Below are 6,000 nucleotides of genomic sequence, written 5' to 3' on the forward strand. Positions count from 1 at the left end.
AAAAAATGTATTGTGCTCATTTTCATGGGTCATTAAGTACTTTTCAAAAGTACCTTAGTTCTAGTATTATGCAGCGATACTATTCGATGTTATAGACGTGCCACAATTCAATTAGCCAGTCCACTGTAGCTGAATACTTCAGTTATTTTCTTTTCTTTTTGCCACTGAAAAGAACATCAAACATCGGGGTGCATGAAACTTTGTCTGTGTTTTAGATTCCTAGAGAAGGAACGATTGGGTCAAAGAGTAGGAATATTTTCAATGCATTTGGAAGAACATCTTCTTAAATTTGATTCCCTTAACTGTCAGGGTACGAAGTCACAGTGATGCAGAGGTTGGTCACTTCTTCTACAGCTCCTCTAGCAGTGAAGAGAACTCTACATGGATTCCCAGTGAAAGGAGCATGGGGCTAAAGAGGCCATGGCTCTTTGTCCTGGTCCAGTCACTTGATGTATAACCTTGAGTCATCTTCCCTCTTTGGATACTGTTGATTTAATCTCCAAAATGAGTGTAGTGACTTATGGTAGGTAAATATTTCCTAAACAAAGCAAAAAGAGCACTAACCATAAAATAAATAATTGGTAATTGAAAATAAAAACTTGTGTTCGGGCTTCCCTGGTGGCACAGTGGTTGAGGGTCCCCTGCCGATGCAGGGGACATGGGTTCGTGCCCTGGTCTGGGAAGATCCCACATGCCGCAGAGCGGCTGGGCCCGTGAGCCATGGCCACTGAGCCTGTGCGTCCGGAGCCTGTGCTCCGCAGTGGGAGAGGCCACAACAGTGAGAGGCCCACGTACCGCACAAAAAAAAAAAAAAAAACAAAAACTTGTGTTTATGAAAAGACATTATTAAAAGAAAAGACAAACCACAGACTGGAAAAGGTACTCACAAAACATATATTCAACTAAGGACTCGTATCTAGACTTCCTAAAAGCAAGAAGAAGACAAATGAACAGAAAAAAAGTGGACAGAAGAGGTGAACATGCACTTCACACACACACACACACACACACATGGATACATAACTATTCAAATAGCAAATGATGCAGATGAAAATGCTCAATACTGTTAGTCATATGGGAAATGCAAATTAACACCACATTAGATACCACTATATATCTAATAAAATGGGTAAAATTAAAAAGACTGATGACACCAATGTTTATGAGGAGGTGGAGCAACTAGCGCTCCTTTCCATTGCTGGCGGGAGTGTAAAATGGTACAATCACTTTGGAAAACCAGAAGCACCTGCTAAAATTAAACATCTATATACCCTTGAACTCATCAATCCTACTCCTAAATATGCATTTACTCTACAGAAATCAGTAAATATGTCACTATAATGCATGTACAAGAAATTTCATAGCAGTTCGATTTCTAATAGCCAAAACCTTGAGAAACCCAAATGTCCATCAACAGGATGACAGATCGATTGTGGCATACCTATATAATAGAATACTACACAGCAAGAAAAAACAAACTTCTGCTCAGTGCAATAACACGGGTAAAGCTCTCAGACACAATGCCAACTGAAAGAAGCCAGACTCCAGAGGACACACATCGACTGATAAGATCTGTATAAAGTCCAACGGGCAAAGTGGTAAAGTCAGAACACTGGTTACTTCCGGCATGGATGGAGAGCGTGTGGGCTAAGCAGGGCCGCAAGGGAGCCTTCTGCAGCCGGGGTATGTTCTGTGTCCTGTTCCCGGTGGTTCTTACAAAGGTGTAGACGTGTATAAAACGTCATTGAGCTGTCTACCCAAGGTGTGTGCACTTTCCTATGATTATGCTATAAGCTCCATAAAAATAAATGAATGCAAATTAAATAAAATGAAAGCACTGGACAAGATGACAGCTAAGGTTTTTCCAACCTTGTAGGGTCTCTTCACACCCTAATCTCTTTCCCTCTTTCCTTCTATTTCCCTCTTTCCCAAACTCCCCTACTCTAAAAGCGTCATCACTCCACCTGGTGAGCCCACGTGTTTGCATTTCTCTAGCAGAGCTCCGGGAAGTGCATTCCCTCTGGATGTGTGTGGCCTGCGCCTGACCCACACCACAACTTAAGCCAAAACAAAACTTAGCCTCGTCCTCCTCAGCCCTCACCAGAGTGGGCGTCAAGCAGTGTGGCTCCCTGGCTCACCCTATGTCCCCTTCTCTGGGAACAGCCCTAACATTCAGGGCTGGGCCACCAGAGAGCAAGTATGTAAGCCATAAATCGAACCCCAGCCCACAGCTCCTGGCCCAGGAGGACGCATCTCTGCCAAGCTGGGCCAGATCCTCTCTCCTGTGATTTAAAATCTGCACTGACAGGGCTTCCCTGGTGGCGCAGTGGTTAGGAATCCACCTTCCGATGCAGGGGACACGGGTTCAAGCCCTGGTCTGGGAAGATCCCACATGCCGCAGAGCAACTAAGCCCGTGCACCACAACTACTGAGACTGCGTGCCACAACTACTGAAGCCCGTGCGCCTAGAGCCCGTGCTCCGCAACGAGAAGCCACCGCAATGAGAAGCCCGCGCATCGCAACAAAGAATAGCCCCCCCCCACCGCCAACTAGAGAAAGCCTGCACACAGCAACAAAGACCCAACTCAGCCATAAATAAAGAAATAAATAAAATCTGCACTGACAGATAGAGGTTGCTGAGGCATTGAAGACAATGTCACAAAAGAAAGGTCCACAAATTCCTTTCGCCGATGTGTAAGAAGCTTCCCTCGGTTGTCCTCTTGCGAATGCAGCTCTTCCTGGTGGTTTGAAGGATTCCTACTCTATATTCTTGCATTAAATATCCTTTTTTACTTCAACTAGTTAGTGTCAGTTTCTGTTGCCTGCAATCCAAAGAATTTAACTAGGGCTTCCCTGGTGGCGCAGTGGTTGAGAGTCCGCCTGCCGATGCAGGGGACACGGGTTCGTGCCCCGGTCTGGGAAGATCCCACGTGCCGCGGAGCGGCTAGGCCCGTGAGCCATGGCCGCTGAGCCTGCGCGTTCGGAGACTGTGCTCCGCAACGAGAGAGGCCACAACAGTGAGAGGCCCGCGTACCACAAAAAAAAAAAAAAAAAAAAAGAATTTAACTATATACCCTCCCCAAAGCCAACCCTTGTCCTCAGGATTTACTCATGACTTTGCCTTCCTCCTGTTTACCTAGCTGTCAACTTGATTTCCCTCTGTTTCCAGTGAGTCCTATCTGACCCAACCTGAAACCTTTCTCAGTTGGTCCTCTCCTTTCCAGGCCGCAAGACTGATGCCTACATTCAGGCCCCTGTCGTTGCTAATCTGAGCTAGTCTGAAGCACACTCCTCTCTGCTGACCCTGCAATCCCTGACCTCTCCAATGCATCGTTCACAGTTCTGTAAGAGGGAGCTTCCTAAAGCCCAGCTCTGACCATGCCATTTCCTGTTCATCAACCTTGCCAGCTCCCCATCATACACTAGAGAGCACGCGTGTAGGCTCCTTAGTGTGTGGCACAAGCTCTCCACCACGGCCGCCCCAACTTGCCTTTCTAGTCTCATCTCAGGCTCTGTTATTCTTCCCAAGCCGTATGTGCCACCTTCCAATTGAACTAGACACTCACATACTCCCAACATGCAAATTCACGCCTCTGGGCCTTTGCTAACTCTGTTCCCTTAGTTTCAATGTCCTACTGCACCCTTCCTACCCTCACATCCTCTGTGATGGTTGAAACCCCACCCCTTCTTTGAGGCCCAGATAAAACGCAGCGTGTATGTGAAGCGTGCCCTTCGCAGACGTCATCATCCAAAGGGCTTTATTCATTCCTCTGTTGTGAGTGTGTAATTCCTGACTTGGAGTGACAGCGATTTGCATCTGTGTTTGTCTGTCCCCTCCAGTAGACTTGCTTCTTGTGAGCAGGGACCAGACCTGTTTCCTACTGTAACTCTCCTGCCCACCACAGTCCCTGGCATGGGGTCCGCGCTCAGTAAATGGGTGTGGAATTGAATTTTCTGAACCTGTGGTGAAAAACAAATGAAAATGGGAGAGGAGGGATATGGGCAGAGGTGTTGGGGACACAGCAACCTGAGAGAAGGAAACAACAGAAGCAGAGGGAGAAAATCCTTTGGAAATGGATCTCTCTTCCAGGACAATTTTATGATCAAAGGGGACCAATGCTGCCCAACTCATCTAGCTCCACCCTGACACAGGTACTAACGGGAGATGAAACAAGGTACAGATGAAACAAGGTACAGATGCCAAAACTGAAAACAAAAGCACAGAAGACAGGCAAGGGGCTCCTGTTTCCCTAAGCCTGCCTCAGAAACACCAGGGCCCTGAGGCTAGAAGCACCACTTCAGCTGCTACCTGTCCTGAGGGACTGGTTTGCTCTCCTACGCCCAATGGCGAATCAACCAGCTCTTTTAAAAATAGGCAGGATAAAGCAGAACGAAATCTTCCCATGGTGTTGCTACCCCTGGCAGAAAAATGACAGAGATAAAAGAAAGAAGAATGAGATGGTAAAGCTAATCTGAATCTCGGTAAAATGCCCACGAGGCCTAAGACTTCCAGGTGACGAAGAGTCAGCAAGCACAGTACCAGTCTCCCTGGGAAAGGGGTTACAAAGGGAGAATTAAGAGGGGAGGGAATGCAATGGCTTTTTATAGCCCCTAGTATCGCTTCTGACAGTAGCCCTCAGGGCTCCCATGTGCCAGGACACTGGGAAGATGAATGGATTTGTCCTTCCGTTAAATACCATTACCCGGAGCACTGGGGAAAATGAAGAACAGGTTGCAGACTCACATCCCACCTTCCATCTCTTTTCTTCTAATTAAGGAAGAACTACCAAAACAACTCCCCCCCCAACCCATCCCCACTACCTACACCACACATAACCTCAGGGGAAATAGGTAGCCCACGGAGCTACACAGTTTGCCTCCCAGTACCAGTGCCCAGCACATAGCTGGTCCTGAGGAGCTGAAGTTCCAATCCAGCAAATCAGCATGGTCAGGTGCACACTAGGTCAATAACATACTTCAAGATCCATTAAGTCCCTTTTAGGAGCCTGTTATCTTTAGAGCCCATTAAGACAAATCGCAAGGGTTCCACTTTGCCAGGGGTGCAAATGATTCTGCTTGTTGAGGGGACTCTCAGTTACCTGAGTGATCTGAGCCATCCACATACATCACAACAAAGGAAGAAAAACAAATACCATTAGTGGTCCCACCTCCAGCAGGGTTCATGATCAGAGTCTCCCAGACCAGTGGTTCTCAGCCTCAGATACACTATCAGATTACCTGAGAAGCTAAAAAAAAAAAACACTGGTGCCTGAGCAAAAAATAATTGGAAAAGAAAATGATTTTAAAAGATTATTTACAGTAGCTTAAACAAAAAATACTTAAGGATAAATTTAAAATATGTGCAAGACCTGTACACTGAAAACTATAAATTTCTCACTGCTGTGAGAAATGTAGAAATATCTCATGTCAGGTCATGGAAATAATATGTGAATTTAGCAAGGTCAAAAAATACAAGGTTAATATAAAAAATCAATTGTATTCTTTTATATTAGCATCAATCAACTGGAAAATGAAATTTTAAAATAATCCCATGTAAAAATAATAATAATAACAATAATCCCATGTAAATAGCACCAAAAACATAAAATACTAGGAATAAAGGAATAAATCTAGTAAAAGTCATCTAAGTCACCCCCCCAACTGAAAATTACAAAATATTGCAAAATAAATTAAATAAGACCTAAATAAATGGAGATGACCCATACTCAGTTTGGAACACTCAATGTTATTTAAGATATCAATTCTCCCCAAACTAGTCTGTGGCGTCAATGCAATCTCAGTAAAAATCCCAGCAGGCTTATTTTGTGGAAATTGTCAAGCTGATCCTAAAATTCACATGGAAATGCAAAGGATATAAAAGAGCCAAAACAATTTTGAAAAAGAAGAATAAACTTAGAGGTCTTACGCTGACTGATTTCAGTATTTCCCATAAGGCTACAAAATCAAAGCGATGTTTATTAGTGTAAGTATAGATAAATA

This window comes from Orcinus orca, chromosome 9 (assembly GCF_937001465.1).
Source record: "Orcinus orca chromosome 9, mOrcOrc1.1, whole genome shotgun sequence".
NCBI classification, from domain to species: Eukaryota; Metazoa; Chordata; class Mammalia; order Artiodactyla; family Delphinidae; genus Orcinus; species Orcinus orca.